Source organism: Pristiophorus japonicus, chromosome 3 (genome assembly GCF_044704955.1).
Source record: "Pristiophorus japonicus isolate sPriJap1 chromosome 3, sPriJap1.hap1, whole genome shotgun sequence".
NCBI lineage: Eukaryota > Metazoa > Chordata > Chondrichthyes > Pristiophoridae > Pristiophorus > Pristiophorus japonicus.
The window spans coordinates 18,641,314-18,658,412 of NC_091979.1; the positions used below are offsets into that span (position 1 = coordinate 18,641,314).

The following is a 17,099-nucleotide window of genomic DNA, read 5'->3' on the forward strand; positions in this document are numbered from 1 at the left end:
TAATTGGTAGCAATCTTGTCTCCAAGTCTAAAAATTGTGGATTCAAGCCCCATTTGAGGAATTAAGTGCCAGCCTAGATACATGCTATATTGTCAGAGAAAGAAGTTTATCTTTCGGATAAGACGTCTGTTACATGTACCTGAACAGATCATAGAAACATAGAAAATAGGTGCAGGAGTAGGCCATTAGGCCCTTCGAGCCTGCACCGCCATTCAATATGATCATGGCTGATCATTCAACCTCAGTATACCCCCCCCATCCCACCCGATTCCTTTAGCCGTAAGGGCCACATCTAACTCCCTTTTGAATATGTCCAATGAACTGGACTCAACAACTTTCTGTGGCAGAGAATTCCACAGGTTCACAACTCTCTGGGTGAAAATGTTTCTCCTCATCTCGGTCCTATATGGTTTACCCCTTATTCTTAGACTGTGTCCCCTGGTTCTGGACTTCCCCAACATCGGGAACATTCTTCCTGCATCTAACCTGTCCATTCCCATCAGAATTTTATACGTTTATGAGATCCCCTCTCATTCTTCTAAATTCCAGTGAGTATAAGTCTAGCCGATCCAGTCTTTTCTCATATGTCAGTCCTGCCATCCCGGGAATCAGTCTGGTGAACCTTCGCTGCACTCCCTCCATAGCAAGCACGCCCTTCCTCAGATTAGGAGACCAAAACTGCACACAATACTCAAGGGTGTGGTCTCACCAAGGTCCTGTCGAACTGCAGGAAGACCTCCCTGCTCCTATACTCAAATTCCCTCGCTATGAAGGCCAGCATGCCATTTGCTTTCTTTACTGCATGCCTAGCTTCAATGACTGATGTACCATGACACCCAGGTCTCATTGCACCTCCCCTTTTCCTAATCTGTCACCATTCAGATAATATTCTGCCTTCCTGTTTTTGCCACCAAAGTGGATAACCTCACATTTATCCACATTATACTGCATCTGCCATGTATTTGCCCATTCACCTAACCTGTCCAAGTCATCCTGCAGCCTCTTAACATCCTTCTCGCAGCTCGCACTGCCACCCAGCTTAGTGTCGTCTGCAAACCTGGAGATATTACATTCACTTCCTTCGTCTAAATCATTAAAGTATATTGTAAATCCCATTGCACCTTTTCAGTGCGTTCTACCAGTGTCTTGACCAACATTACTTACTCAACAAATACCACCACAACTGGTCACTTGATCCGCTGGGCAGGCCACATAGTTCGCATGCAAGACACGGACTCCCAAAGCAAGCGCTCTACTTGGAACTCCTTCACGTCAAACGAGCCAAAAGTAGGCAGCGGAAATGTTACGGGGACACCCTCAAAGTCTTCCTTATAAAGTGTAACACCCCCACTGACACCTGGGAGTCCCTGGTCAAAGACCGCCCTAAGTGGAAGAAGCACATCCGAGAGGGTGCTGAGCACCTCGAGTCTCGTCGCCGAGAGCGTGCAGAAATCAAGAGCAGGCAGCGGAAAGAGCGTGTGGCAAACCTGTCCCACCCACCCGTTTCCTCAATAACTATCTGCCCCACCTGCGACTGAGACTGTGGTTCTTGTATTGGACTGTTCAGCCACCCAAGAACTCATGTTAAGAGTGGAAGCAAGTCTTCCTCAATTCCGAGGGACTGCCAATGACTGACGGACAACTGGTCATAACTGTTTGTGGGAACTCGCTGTACAGATTACAGTGTATTCCCACAAAACAACACTGACTACACTTCAAGAGTAATTCACTGGCCATGAAGTGCTTCGAGATGTCCGGATAACATCAAAGGCACTATATAAATGCAAAAAGAAAAATATTGCAGACGCTTCTTCCAGCTTAGTGCACTGTATTTGCTGCTTAGTGTGGTTTCCTTTACCAAACCCGTATCAGATTACCGCTTTGCGAAACATCTTGTTCTGTCTTCAAGTGTAACTGTGCTGCTTTCCACATTTTTTTCCGCCCCACTGCCACTCTGACCTCGGCTTTCGACGCAAACCCGAAGAACCTCATCCGATCTTTATTAGGCACTTTGCAGCCCTCTGGTCTCAATACTAACTTCTGACCTTAACTATGGCTCACATTTTCTTTCAAGCAATGTGAGATTGTGTGCCGATTTCTGTGGAGCAATCCGGGGGGCGGAAGGAGTAGCGTGGCAGCGTACCACTCCAGGGAGCAGCACATGCTGGAGCAGCAGAGCGACAGCAGCAAAGAGGGACGTCACCAAGATCCAGGTCGGTGATTGGAGCGTGGGCAGGTACAGCAGGAGCGGAGAGAAATGGTAGAGGGATGTGATCGGGGCCCCAGGAGGCGCGCGAGTTCGGGGCTCAGGGGCAACGCGGGCCAGCTCACACTGCGATGTGTGCGCACGAGGTCCATGCAGCAGAGCAGGTCTCCAGTCGTACTGGTTAATCCTTGCCCTGGACCAAGACCTAGCTCTGTCAAGCCCATGTGGTGCAACGGTCCCCATACGTTAAAAAAATCCACGCACAGGCATCTTCCACCCTTCAGGATGTAGTTCGGATCTGGAATTTTAGGTCCTGCATTGACGTGGAAGCAAGTCATCCTCGACTCGAGGGACTGTCTATGATGGGCAGGTGGAGGGAGGGGGAGCAGGTTGGTGCTTGGGGTAGAGTCCCCTCCCATCGAACCTGGTGCTGGCAGGCTGGTCTGCATTCAAGGCACAACCTTGTTTTGCCCACCAGGCTCCTGGACCACTGGAATCTGCTCTGCCAGTTTTTCATGCTTCTCTTTCCACCTGCCTATCTTCCATGCTTTTAGTTATTCACGCTAGGTCAGAGGCTGGGAATTCTGCGGCGAGTGTCTCACCTCCTGACTCCCCAAAGCCTTTCCACCATCTACAAGGCACAAGTCAGGAGTGTGATAAGTGCACTCGATCCCATCCAGGACAAAACAGCCCCGCTTGATTGCCGCCCCATCCACCACCTTCAACATTCACTCCCTCCACCACCGGCGCACTGTGGCTGCAGTGTGCACCATCTACAAGATGCACTGTAGCAACTCACCAAGGCTTCTTTGACAGAATCTCCCAAACCTGCGACCTCTACCACCTAGAAGGACAAGGGCAGCAAGCGCATGGGAACACCATCACCTCCAAGTTACACACCTTCCTGACTTGGAAATATATCGTCATTCCTTCATCGTCACTGGGTCAAAATCCTGGAACTCCTTCCCTAACAGCACTGTGGGAGCACCTTGCACTGCAGAGACTCACCACCACCTTCACAAGGGAAATTAAGGATGGGCAATAAATGCTGGCCTTGCCAGCGACACCCACATCCCGCGAACAAAAAAAACACTGCGACTCGTCTATATCTTATTTTTCTCATTCGGCTTCCCAATAGCTCATGCTAATCTTCACATTTTATCCAGTTCTTTTTTTCTCTCCCTACCACTTATTCAGTTAATTTTCAAATATTGTTTAAATAGTCTGTTCTCTCCAAAACCTGCTGAGTGTTGAGTATGTGATGTTTTTGAACTGCTATCTTCTCTTATTTTTTTTTTTTACTTTCCTCCCCCACCTTTCCTCCTCATGCCTTTCCTTCCTTCCTTTCATCCTCCCCTTACTTCCTCTTCCTCCTCCTCCACTCCTTTCCCCACCCTCCTCCCTTCCATCTCCCCCTTCCTTTCCCCACCCTCCTCCCTTCCATCTCCCCCTTCCTTTCCCCTCCTTCACTCACTCCATTTCCCTTCCTTCCCTCCATTTCCCCTTCCTTTCATTCACTCCTTTCCCCTTCCTTCCCATGTCATTCCCACCCTCCCCCCTCCTTTTCCATGTCATTCCCACCCTCCTCCTCCTCCATTCCTCCTCTCATCCATTCCATTCCCTCCCCCCCTCCTCCATTCCCTCATATTCTATAGTCCTTACTACTCGGGGGATCAAGGGTTATGGCGAGAAAGCAGGAAGGGGGTACTGAAGTTTCATGTTCAGCCATGAACTCATTGAATGGCGGTGCAGGCTAGAAGGGCTGAATGGCATACTTCTGCACCTATTTTCTATGTTTCTATATCCCCCCTCCTCCATTCCCTCATATCCCCCCTCCTCCATTCCCTCATATCCCCCCCTCCTGCCCCTTTCCCCTTCCTCCCTCCATTTCCCCCTCCCGTCTCTTCCTTCCCTCCTCCCTTTCCCCTCTCCCCCCCGGCACTTACCGGCTGCCTTCCCCTCTCCCCCCCGGCACTTACCGGCTGCCTCCCCCACTCCCTTTCCCCTCTCCCCCCCGGCACTTACCGGCTGCCTTCCCCTCTCCCCCCCGGCACTTACCGGCTGCCTTCCCCTCTCCCCCTCTCCCCCCCGGCACTTACCTGCTGCCTCCCCCTCTCCCTTTCCCCTCTCCCCCCCCGGCACTTACCGGCTGCCTCCCCCACTCCCTTTCCCCTCTCCCCCCCGGCACTTACCGGCTGCCTTCCCCTCTCCCCCCCGGCACTTACCGGCTGCCTTCCCCTCTCCCCCCCGGCACTTACCGGCTGCCTTCCCCTCTCCCCCTCTCCCCCCCGGCACTTACCGGCTGCCTCCCCCACTCCCTTTCCCCTCTCCCCCCCGGCACTTACCGGCTGCCTTCCCCTCTCCCCCCCGGCACTTACCGGCTGCCTTCCCCTCTCCCCCCCGGCACTTACCGGCTGCCTCCCCCTCTCCCCCCCGGCACTTACCGGCTGCCTCCCCCTCTCCCTTTCCCCTCTCCCCCCCGGCACTTACCGGCTGCCTCTCCCTTTCCCCTCTCCCCCCCGGCACTTACCGGCTGCCTCCCCCACTCCCTTTCCCCTCTCCCCCCCGGCACTTACCGGCTGCCTCCCCCTCTCCCCCCCGGCACTTACCGGCTGTCTCGCTGTGTCGGCCGGGTGGTGCGGTGCGGAGCGGAGCGGCGGGAATACAGAAAAGGCTGAGCTGGCGCTGTTGCGGGCCGGGGGCGGGGCGACCCCTGGACTCCTCCCCCGCCCTCCCCACCCAGGAGGCGGGGCGGGGCAGCGCTCAGGCCCCTCCCATCCGGGCCGGACCGCCCGCCGCCGCCGCCGCCTTCCCCGGTGGCTGGGCCTCAGGGCCGGGCGGCGAAGGCGGGCCACGGCCGCCCCTGCAGGCGCCGCACCATCTTTTACTTCATCCTCCCGCTCACTTTCTCTACCGGCCAAACCTGTCGCTTTTTAATATAAAAATAAATAAACTCCTGCTGAGGGGACTCGGCCAGACCGCCAGCTCTCGCTCCCTAGCAACCGCACACTGCGTCTCCGCATTGCCTGCCACGCAATGACGTCAATACGTAACGTGGCTGGGTGGGCCGGGACCGCGCACGTCATCGGCAATGTGCTCGGTGGTCACGTGGTGAGACCATCTCGCATGGTGAGGCCAACAACAACAACTTGTATTTATATAGCGCCTTTAAGGCGCTTCACAGGAATATGATGATTTTTTTTCAACAATGTAAAACCATAGATAGCCATTGCAAGAGTATAAAGACATGCATTTATATACAAAAGCAAAATACTACAGAGGCTGCAAATCTGAAATATTTCCTGGGAATCTGAAATATTTTACGTTTACTTGCAATGATATAGCCCCTTTCATAGAAATTTACGGCACAGAAGGTGGCCATTTGGCATGCCGTGTCTGTGCCGGCCGAAAAAGAACAATCGAGCCTAATCCCGCTTTCCAGCTCTTGGTCCGTAGCCCCATAGGTTACAGCACTTCAAGTACTTTTTACATATGGTGAGGGTTTCTGCCTCAACCACCCTTTCAAGCAGTGAGTTCCAGATCCCCTCCACCCTCTGGGTGAAAAAAAGTTCTCAACTCCTACCGATTACATTAAATCTATGCCCCCTGGTTATAGACCTCTCTGCTGGGGGAAATAACTCCTTCCTATCCACTCTATCCAAGCTCCTCATCATTTTATACACCTTAATCAAGTCTTTCCTCAGCACTGCTCTGTTTCACGATCACCAGACGTCCCAAAGTGTTTTAAAGCCAATGAAGTGTAGTCACTGTGGTATTATAGGAAACAGGGCAGCCAATTTCACGTACAGCAAGCTCCCACAAACAGCAATGTGATAATGACCAGATTTCCTTTTAGTGAAAATTGATTGAAGGTTTAGAGGGGATTTGAGGGAAATTTCTTCACGCAGAGGGTTGTGGGTTCTGGAACTTACTGCCTGAAAGGGTGGTAGAGGCAGAAACTCTCACCACATTTAAAAAGTACTTGGATGTGCACCTGAAGGCACCTACAGGGTTACGGACCTAGAACTGGAAAGTGCGATTAGGCTGGATAGCCTCTTGTTGGCCAGCACGGAAAAGATGGACCAAAATGGCCTCCTTCCATTCTGTAAACTTCTATGATTCTATGATATGATATAAATATTGGCCAGGACACCGGAGAGAACTCCCCTGCTCTTCTTCAAAATAGCACAATGGGATCTTTTACATCCACCTGAGAGAGCAGACAGGGCCTCAATTTAATGTTTCATTCAAAAGACCTCCGATAGTGCAGCACTACCTTAGTAGTTAGCCTTTTTCTCTGGAGTGGGATTTGAACCCACAACTTTTTGACTTGGAGGCAATGGTGCTACCCACTGAGCCACAGCTGACACTTGGTTACTTAATGGCAGGGAATGGTAACTTTCTTACTCCATTTCATAGAAACATACAAATATAAAAATATAAAAACAGGAGTAGGCCATTCGGCCCTACGAGCTTGCACCACCATTCAATAAGATCATGACTAATCATTCCCTCAGTACCCCGTTCCTGCTTTCCATAGCCCTTGATCCCCTTAGCCGTAAGGGTCATATCTAACTCCCTCTTGAATATATCCAATGAACTGGCATCAACAACTCTCTGTGGCAGGGAATTCCACAAGTTAACAACTCTCTGAGTGAAGAAGTTTCTCCTCATCTCAGTCCGAAATGGCCTACCCCTTATCCGAAGGCTGTGTCCCCTGGTTCTGGACTTCCCCAACATCGGGAACATTCTACCCGCATCTAACCTGTCCTGTCCCGTCAGAATCTTATATGTTTCTATGAGATCCCTTCTCATCCTTCTAAACTCCAAAGGCCCAGTTGATCCAGTCTCTTCTCTTATGACGTCCATCCATCCCTGGAATCAGTCTGGTGAACCTTCGCTGGACTCCCTCAATAGCAAGAACGTCCTTCCTCAGATTAGGAGACCAAAACTGAACACAATATTCCAGGTGAGGCCTCACTAAGGCCCTGTAGAACTGAAGTAAGACCTCCCTGCTCCTATATTCAAATCCCCTAGTTATGAAGGCCAACATACCATTTGCCTTCTTCACCGCCTGCTGTACCTGCATGCCAACTTTCAATGACTGATGAACCATGACACCCAGGTCTCATTGCATCTCCCCTTTTCCTAATCTGCCGCCATTCAGATAATATTCTGCCTGCATATTTTTGCCCCCAAAATGGATAACCTCACATTTATCCACATTATACTGCATCTGCCATGCATTTGCCCACTCACCTAACCTGTCCAAGTCATCCTGCAGCCTCTTAGGGTCCTCCTCACAGCTCACACCGCCATCCAGTTTAGTGTCATCTGCAAACTTGGAGATATTTCACTCAATTCCTTCATCTAAATTGTTAATATATATTGTAAAGAGCTGGGGTCCCAGCGGTACTCCACTAGTCACTCCTGCCGTTCTGAAAAAGACCCGTTTATCCCGTCTCTCTGCTACCTGTCTGCCAACCAGTTCTCTATCCATGTCAGTACATTACCCCCAATACCATGTGCTTTGATTTTGCACACCAATCTCTTGTGCGGGACCTTGTCAAAAGCCTTTTGAAAGTCCAAATACACCACATCCACTGGTTCTCTCTTGTTCACTCTGCTCGTTACATCCTCAAAAAATTCCAGAAGATTCGTCAAGCATGATTTTTCTTTCATAAATCCATGCTGACTTGGACCGATCCTGTCACTGCTTTCCAAATGCGCTGCTATTTCATCCTTAATGATTGATTCCAACATTTTCACCACTCCTGATGTCAGGCTAACCGGTCAATAATTACCCATTTTCTCTCTCCCTCCTTTTTTAAAAAGTGGTGTTACATTAGCTACCCTCCAGTCCATAGAAACTGATCCAGAGTCGATAGATTGTTGGAAAATGATCACCAATGCATCCACTATTTCTCGGACCACTTCCTTAAGTACTCTGGGATGCAGACTATCAGGCCCCGGGGATTTAACGGCCTTCAATCCCATCAATTTCCCGCCTAATAAGGATATCCTTCAGTTCCTCCTTCTCACTAGACCCACTGACCCCCTAGTACAAGCACACGAGGTAGAAAGGAATAGAAGGTTATTGTTATGTATTAATGCTTGGGGGTCACTAGACACCAGAGGGCGCTGCAGTCGGAGGTCATCGGACTGTACGCACGTGGCATGTGTGCTTGGTCACCTGTATATAAGCTGGGTGTCTTCGTCACGCAGGTACTCTTGGGCTGCAGTAAAGATGGATCAGGTTGCAGCTGAGTGAGTTTGCAGTAACCAGACTCTTGAGTCATTACAATTGGCGACGAGGTAATTAAAAAACCTTTGCATGCACAATGGGCACGGTTGGAATTCTGGAGAGATTCGTGGGGGGCGAGGATTGGGTGGATTTTGTCGACCGTCTGGATCAGTATTTTGTGGCCAACGGCATGGAAGCAGAGGTCTACGCAGTTAAGTGGTCCGAAAATTTACAGCCTCATGAAGAATCTTCTCTCGCGTGTACGGCCAGCGGAAAAAGGGTACGATGAATTGTGTACGTTGGTGGGTAACCATCTGAAGCCATAAGAGGGGATCATAATATCACGCACCTGTTTCTACAGGCATGTTCGTGCTGAGGGCCAGGCCGTGTCGGGATTTAGCGCCGATCTGCGACGTTTTGCTGAGCCATGTACATTCGGGAACATGCTGGAAGACATGCTGCGTGATGTCTTCTTGATAGGCATCAGCCATGATGCGATCCTCAGGAAGCTGTTGGCTGCAGAGACGCTGGATTTGAAAAAGGCCATCGCGACTACCCAGGCATGCATGACGACGGATGATAATTTGAGGCAGTTTTTAATCGACAAGTTGGACTTCCACAGCAAGTACTATAAACAAGACGGCGTCGTTTTAAGGCAGAGCTGCTTACGCGAAACCTGCAGCTGCTCAGAGCCCGCCAATTGTTTCGAACCAGATTTCACCCTGTTGGTGTTGTGGCGACAATCATCGGCCTCATCAGCGTCGGTTTAGACAATACTCATGCAATGGATGTTCGAAAGTGGGGCATCTTCACAGGATGTGTCCACAATGGAGCAAGCGTGGTGCGGCTCACCACGTGGTTGATGAGGACCAGTTCAATGATGGCCCGGATACGCAACCCAAGGAGGAAGTGAATGGACTGTATTCGTTCCTGAGCAAGAGCCAGCCGATAGTCGTTAATGTGGAGCTGAATGGCGTGCCTGTATCAATGGAGCTGGACACAAGTGCGAGCCTGTCGATAAAGGACATTCGACAAGCTGTGGGACACTAAGGCTGCGAAATCGAAGCTGAGTCCAGTCAATGCCAGGTTGCGTACTTACACTAAGGAACTCATACTGATGCTCGGCAGTGCAGCAATCGAGGTGTCATATGATGGTGTGGCTCCCGAGCTACCATTATGGATCATCCCAGGTAATGGTCCAACGCTGTTTGGCAGGAATTAGCTCGAGAAAATCAACCTGAACTTGAATGATGTCAAGGTGTTATCCTCGGTGGATGATACTTCGTGTGCTCAAGTATTGTTTGAACCGGGCATTGGTAATTTTACGGGAGCCAAGATGCAGATTCACCTGGACTCCAATGCAAGGCCTGTCTATTACAAAGCTCGGTCTGTTCCATACATGATGAGGGAGAAGGTTAAAATTGAGCTTGACAGACTCCAGCGTGAAGGGATCATATCGCCGGTCGAGTTTAACGAGTGGGCTAGTCCCATTGTTCCTGTGTTGAAGAGTGATGGCACTGTCAGGATTTGTGGAGACTACAAGATGACGATTAACCGATTTTCGAAACAGGATCAGTATCCGTTACCGAGGACTGATGACCTGCTCGCCATGCTAGCTGGTGGAAAGTCGTTCACAAAACTGGATCTGACGTCGGCCTATATGACCCAGGAGCTTGTCGACACTTCAAAGAAACTCACCTGCATCAACACCCATAAAGGACTGTTCATTTACAACAGGTGTCTTTTTGGGATTCGTTCGGCTGCAGCCATATTTCAGAGGAATATGGAGAGTTTACTGAAGTCCGTTCCTAGAAGTGTCGTGTTTCAAGATGACATTCTGGTCACAGGTCGCGACACTGCGGAACATCTGAACAATCTTGGAGAAGTCCTACAGCGTCTGGACAAAGTGGGCCGCAGGCTGAAACGCTCGGAGTGTGTATTCATGGCACCTGAAGTCGAATTCCTCGAGAGGAAGATTGCTGCTGATGGCATCAGGCCCACTGATTCGAAAACCGAGGCCATCAAAAATGCACCCAGGCCTCAGAATGTGGGGTTGGCTGCGTACTCCAACAAGCAAATGAATCGGGCAATCTACAACCTGTTGCGTATGCTTCGAGACGTCTGTCTAAAGCGGAAAGAGCTTACAGTATGGTAGAGAAATAAATTTTAGCCTGTATGTATGGGGTAAAAAAAATGCACCCGTACCTGTTTGGCTTCGTTTTGAACTAGTAAGGGATCACATTGTTTGCAGAAACCAAAGGTATTACTATCAATGCATCGTCCCGCATTCAAAGGTGGGTGCTGACATTGTCTGCCTATGATTACGTCATCCGTCATAGACCTGGTACTGAGAATTGTGCTGATGCACTGAGTCGTCTGCCCTTACCCACAACTGAGATGGAGACGCCTCAGTGAGACCTGCAGCTCTACTGTTAGTAATGGATGCTTTTGAAAGTGAAGGAACCCATGTCACTGCTCAACAAGTTAGGATCTGAACCAGCCATGATCCTATTTTATTGGTTGTGAAACGGTGTGTACTTAGTGATGATTGGTCTGCCATACCTATGGAGATGCGTGAGGAGACCAAACCTTACAACCGTCGCAAGGATGAGCTGTCCATTCAGTCAGACTGTTTACTCTGGGGTAATCGTGTAATCATGCCTAAGAAAGGTTGAGAAAATTTGTACATGAACTTCATAGCACTCATCTTGGTATTGTCATGATGAAGTCCATTGCTAGGACTCATGTATGGTAGCCTGGAATTGACTCTAATCTGGAATCATGCATGTATCAGTGCAATACTTGCATCCCTTGGGAGCACCTGTATATTAGAAGGCCTCACAGGCTGGAGAGGCACTCTAAGATCTGTAATAAAGGACTACGGTCACACTTACTTTGAGCTTGTAGTAACTAGTCTGACTCTTTATCCAAGACATAACAACTGGCGATAAGATACAGATGACGAACCCCATGCAATAATGCAGAGAACTATGGGCATCCTGGAGAAATATTCGGAGTGAGATGATTGGGAAATCTTCGTAGAGCAACTTGACCAATACTTCGTGGCCAATGAGCTGGAAGGAGAAGGGAATGCTGCCAAACGAAGACTGATCCTCCTCACCGTTTGCGGGGCATCAACATATGGCCTCATGAAAAACCTGCTCGCTCCAGCAAAACCCACAGACAAGTCGTACGATGAGTGGTGCACACTGGTCCGGGAGCATCTAAACTCAAAGGAAAGCGTTCTGATGGCGAGGCATCGGTTCTACACTTACAAGAGGTCTGAAGTCCAGGAAGTGGCGAGCTACGTCGCAGAGCTAAGGCGCCTTGCAGGACATTGCGAATTTGAAGGACACTTGGAGCACATGCTCAGGGACTTCTTTGTACTTGGCATTGGCCATGAAGTAACACTTCGCAAACTTTTGACTGTAGAGACCCCAACCTTGAGTAAAGCCATAGCGATAGCCCAGACGTTTATCTCCACCAGTGACAATACCAAACAAATTTCTCAGCACACTCGTGCTGCTGCAAGTACTGTGAACAAAGTAACGTTGTTTTCGAATCGAAATGTACAGGGCAGAACTTACACGCCTGTAGCTGCACGTCTGCAGATGACTCAGAGTCCGCCATCAAGGGTGGTGAATACAAGGCAATTAACACCTTGTTGGCGCTGCGGGGGTGATCATCATTTCCATTCATGCCGCTTCAAAGGATACGTTTCCAAGGGCTGTGGAACAATGGGACAACTCCAACGTCTGTGCAGGCGAGCTACAAAGTAACTATCAATCGTTTCTCGCTGCAGGTTCAATACCCGCGACCAAAGGAAGACGACCTATTTGCGACGCTGGTGGGAGGGAAAACGTTCAAGAAGCTGGATTGACCTTTGGCCTATATGACGCAAGGGCCCTGGTTACGCCTACTCTGGTCATACCTTAAACAGCGATCCCATCCCTGCTTCATAGGAAAGGTAGCAGCCCATAGAAAAGGTGGTCCACATAGTGAGGGAAATTCCAGAGCAGACAGAGCAGCCAAGGATGCTGCGATTGATGGGGACATAGAGGGTATAGTTGTTGAGCCCTGCAATGCTGTTAACAAGGCCTCCCCAACAGATCACCTAGATTTAAAATCCCTGCAGCAGCAATACTGGTGATATGCTGTTGTAAGCGCCTGGCACGGGGAAGGCAGACCCCTTCCTCAACCAACAGCCTGGGCTCCCAACACCATACTATCCACTGCCCCTGACTCAGATGAGCAGTTGCTGATGTGCACTAGAAAGCCAAACTCCTGCCCAGAGGTGCTCACCCTCTTTCACTCCCACCCCACAGCAGGGCACTATTCAGCCCTGGTAACCTTCTATAAGTTAGCATCCACAGCTAGGTGGCCTTCCATGAGGGAAACAATCAACCAATACGTGGCATGATGCCTACCGTACCTGCAACACAATCCTCCCGCATGCACTAACCGAGCCTTGCTTCAAAGTACACCCCCACCTCCAGATAGACTTCATTGGGCCACTTCCACAGGCGCAAGGCAATTTTCAGCATGCCCTAGTGGTGGTGGATCAATTCACTAAATGGATCGAAGCATTCCCCTGCCGCTCCAACACTGCAACCACAGCAGCCAAAACACTATTGAATCATGTGTTTTGTAGGTGGGGAGTACCAGTACAAGTGGACAGCGATCAAGGTTCACACTTTACCGGTAACATTTTTACCCACCTGCAGGAAATGCTGGGGATGAAACACAAATGACATCTTGCTCACTGCCCCCAGTCATCCGGAGGGGTCGAAAGGGGGAACAGGACCCTCAAGTTAATGTTTAAAAAATTGTCCGTGGACCACCCCACTCAATGGGCTAACATGCTGCCAATGTGCTTAATGGCAATGAGGTCCACACCTCATAGAACAACAGGGGTCTCCCCATATCAGGCCATGACGGGGAGGCTCAGGAGAACACCAGACCAGCTAACACTAACAGGGCTGAGACCCCTGACAATGAAACCATGTAATTACAAGTGGCTGGAACAAGTGGTAGGTCACATTGATTAGATCAATCGATTTGTGGCCACCAAATTGGGGAAGTCAAAAAGACAAATTAAAAAATACTTTGACCAGAAAGTACGTCCCGTTGACTATGAGGTGGGAGACGCAGTAATGATTCCAAATGATGGGAAAAGAAGCTGCCTGTGAGCCCAGGTGGTGGGGACCATATACGATTATAGACCGATTGAACCCCGCGGTTTATTTGATTCAGTTACCGGGGAAAAAAAGAGTGTTAAGTACCAGAAGTGGTTTCACATTAATCAGTTAAAAACTGCCAAAGAATAAATACTGCACTGATCTTGTTTCCCACAGACCATGTTACGGATCCTCACGATTGTCAGGACGATACTGGCCACGCCCGAAGCCGAGGGAAGATGGGGAAGTGGGAGCTGCAGCATGACTCACGGACATCATCGATCATCAATCCACTTTCCTCTCTCTCTCTCTAAGTTTAAAACCCTCTCAATGTTTATGATCTGTGAGCCCTGAGGAGATAAACTATATGAGGAGTCAATAAGAATATTTCCCCCTTAAAGTGGGGAGTTTGCAAGAATAAAAGTGTTTAGTAATGATAACATTGATTCTGTGTATGTATAAATGTTAAAAGTGTAGATTATATGGAAAGGCTGAGTGTTGAAACAAAATGGAAGCCCACAGGCCTCCAGCATGGTGCTTGTGTATTGTCTTAATTGGAAAGCCATTAACTTAATCTCATCAAGGGATGGCTGGGCCAGTCCAGACAACCAAAAGAGTTGTGTGAGGAGAGCCAATGAGGAACTGCCCTGGAACCCAGATCCAATCCTGGGGCTTTCTGAGGAACCATGGCTTTGAGAGGTATAAGAACTGACTCAAGCCACAGTTTTGCTCTCTTCTTTTCTCTCCTGGACACACGGCAAGACCTCATGCTCAAAGACCAGCCGAAACAGCAGGCCATGTGTTCAACCAGCCAGCGGGAAGTAAAGTGTATCGCTTTTTATTATAACCTCATTGCATCTCTGTTGTAACTAAGGTAGATCCGTAGGGTAACTACGACTGTTGATAGATATGCATGTGAGTGTGTTTTTAATAAACTGTTAAAAAAATCATCTCACTGTCAATTTAATGCCAGAGATTTAGAAATCTTACAAGGCCAAAGCCATTGTCTTTGGTCCCTACCACAAACTCCGTTCCCTAGCTAATTACTCCATCCCTCTCCCTAGCATTTGTCTGAGGCTGAACCAGAATGTTCGCAACCTTGGTGTCATATTTGACCCTGAAATGAGCTTCCGGCCACATATCCGCAGCATAACTAAGACCACCTATTTCCACCTCCATAACATCGCCTGTCTCCGCCCTTGCCTCAGCTCATCTGCTGCTGAAACCCTCATCCATGCTTTTGTTACCTCTAGACTTGACTACTCCAACTCACTCCTGGCTGACCTCCCAATTCTACCCTACGTAAACTTGAGGTTATCCAAAATTCAGCTGCCTGTGTCCTAACTCGCACCAAGTCCCGCTCACCCATCAACCTCTGTACTCGCTGACCTACATTGGCTCCAGGTTAAGCAACGCCTCAATTTCAAAATTCTCATCCTTGTTTACAAACCCCTCCATGGCCTCTCCCCTCCCTATCTCTGTAATCTCCTTCAGCCTCACAACCCCCCCCCCCCCCCCCACCTCCTGAGATGTCTGCGCTCCTCAAATTCTGCCCCCTTGTGCATCCCTCATTATAACTGCTCAACCATTGGTGGCCGTGCCTTCAGCTATTTCGGCCCTAAGCTCTGGAACTCCCTCCCTAAACCTCTCCTCCTCTCTACGCTCCTTTAAGACGCTCTTTAAAACCTACCTCTTTAAACACGCTTTTGGTCATCTGCCTTAGTTTCTTCTCTTGTGGCTCGGTGTCAAATTTATTTTTTTGTCTTCTAACACTCCTGAGAAGTGTCTTACTATGTTAAAGGTACTATATAAACACACGTTGTTGTATGATCTCGCCTCATTCTTCCCACCAGAATGTATCACCTCACACTTTTCTGTGTTGAATTTCATCTGCCATGTGTCCACTGATTTGTACTAGCCTGTCTATGTCCTCTAGAAGTCTTTAACTATCTTCCTCACTGTTTACTAGACTTCCATGTTTCGTGTTATTCCAGCAATACCCTTCCCCCACACTCATAGGGAGCCCTGAAACAATCAATAAATGTTGAGGTTCCACCATTAGTGTCCTCTGAAACACTACTACCTAAACGCATTAACCCCCTTGACTCATCCATATTGTCTGACTCAAATCCACTGCCAATGATGCTTCTCAGTCTGATTAACAAGTATTGCTTCTGAAATTGTACAGAATTATATTTCCCTACATGACATCTATGTCAGTTATAGTGTCACCCGTGGCTCAGTGGGTAGCACCCTTGTCTTTGAATCAGAAGGTTGCTGGTTCAAGTCCCACCCCAGAAATTTGAGCACAAAAATCTAGGCTGTCACTCCCAGTGCAGTGCTGCAGGTGTGCTGCACTGTCAGAGGTGTTGTCTGTTGGATGAGACGTTAAACCGAGGCTCTGTCTGCTCTCAGGTGAATGTAAAAGATTCCATGGCACTATTTTGAAGAAGAGCAGGGGAGTTATCAACAGTGTCCCAATATTTATTCCTCTATCAACATCACGAATACAGATAATCTGGTCATTATCACATTACTGTTTGTGGGAGCTTGCTGTGCGCAAATTTGCTGCCGCATTTCCCACATGACAACAGTGACGACACTCCAAAAGTACTTCATTGGCTGTAAAATGCTTTGGGACGCCCGGTAATCGTGAAAGGAGCTATATCAATGCAAGACTTAAAGAATTTAATTGGCGTAATGTGCTTTTGGACGTCCTGAGAGATGATGAAAGGTGCCATATAAATATAAGTTCTTTCTTTCTACTTAAAGCTCTAAAGATAGGTATCTGCACATGCCAGATTATCGGCAATATATGATGACCTGATAAAGTTTCTGCATATTGCACAACCTAATTGTACTTCTTTACAATTTCGTATACTGTATTCGCTGCTCACTATTTGGTCTCCTCTACATTGGAGAGACCAAACGCGGATTGGGAACCACTTTGCGGAGCACCTCCGTTCAGTCCGTGAGCATGACCCTGAGCTTCTGGTCGCCTGTCACTTTAATTCTCCGACCCACCCCCTCTCTGACCTCTGTCCTCGGCCTCCTACACTGTTCCAATGAATCTCAACGCGAACTCGAGGAACAGCACCTCATCTTTCGTTTAGGCACTTTACAGCCTTCTGGACTCAACATCGAGTTCAACAATTTCAGACCAAAACCTCTGCCCATATTTTGCTCCCTTTCCTCCTTTTTTTTTTTAACCCCACCCCCACCCTCCTCCCAATCTTATGTATTTTTATCTCTGTTTCCCCTGGCAGCTGGTAATTATTTCACCATTCACACCCTATCCAGACTCATCATTTTCTGACTCCTGCCATTACCATCTCAAGTCAGCCCATCATCCTTTTTGTCTCTCTAATCTCTCCTGTCTTCCACCCTATCACAGACCTTCCCTTTTGTTCTTCCCTCCCCCTTTCAGTGCTCCTTAAGAATCTGTTCATTCCGAACATTCGCCAGTTCTGAT

The 17,099-nt window shown here is 48.9% G+C and overlaps 1 protein-coding gene across 4 annotated transcripts in view; it reads right to left on the reverse strand.

The window, feature by feature from the left end:
* LOC139259675 (tubulin monoglutamylase TTLL4-like) overlaps positions 1–4,952 on the reverse strand; it is a 110,698-nt gene extending 105,746 nt beyond the window's left edge. For 3 of the 4 annotated variants that reach the window (XR_011592628.1, XR_011592629.1, XM_070875235.1), the window contains exon 1: positions 4,816–4,894. The gene's annotated coding sequence lies outside the window, so the exon portion shown is untranslated. Of the gene's footprint in view, positions 1–4,815 lie in introns of all 4 variants that reach the window. The other variant, XM_070875236.1, reaches the window with a different exon arrangement.
* Positions 4,953–17,099: the final 12,147 nt, after the last annotated feature.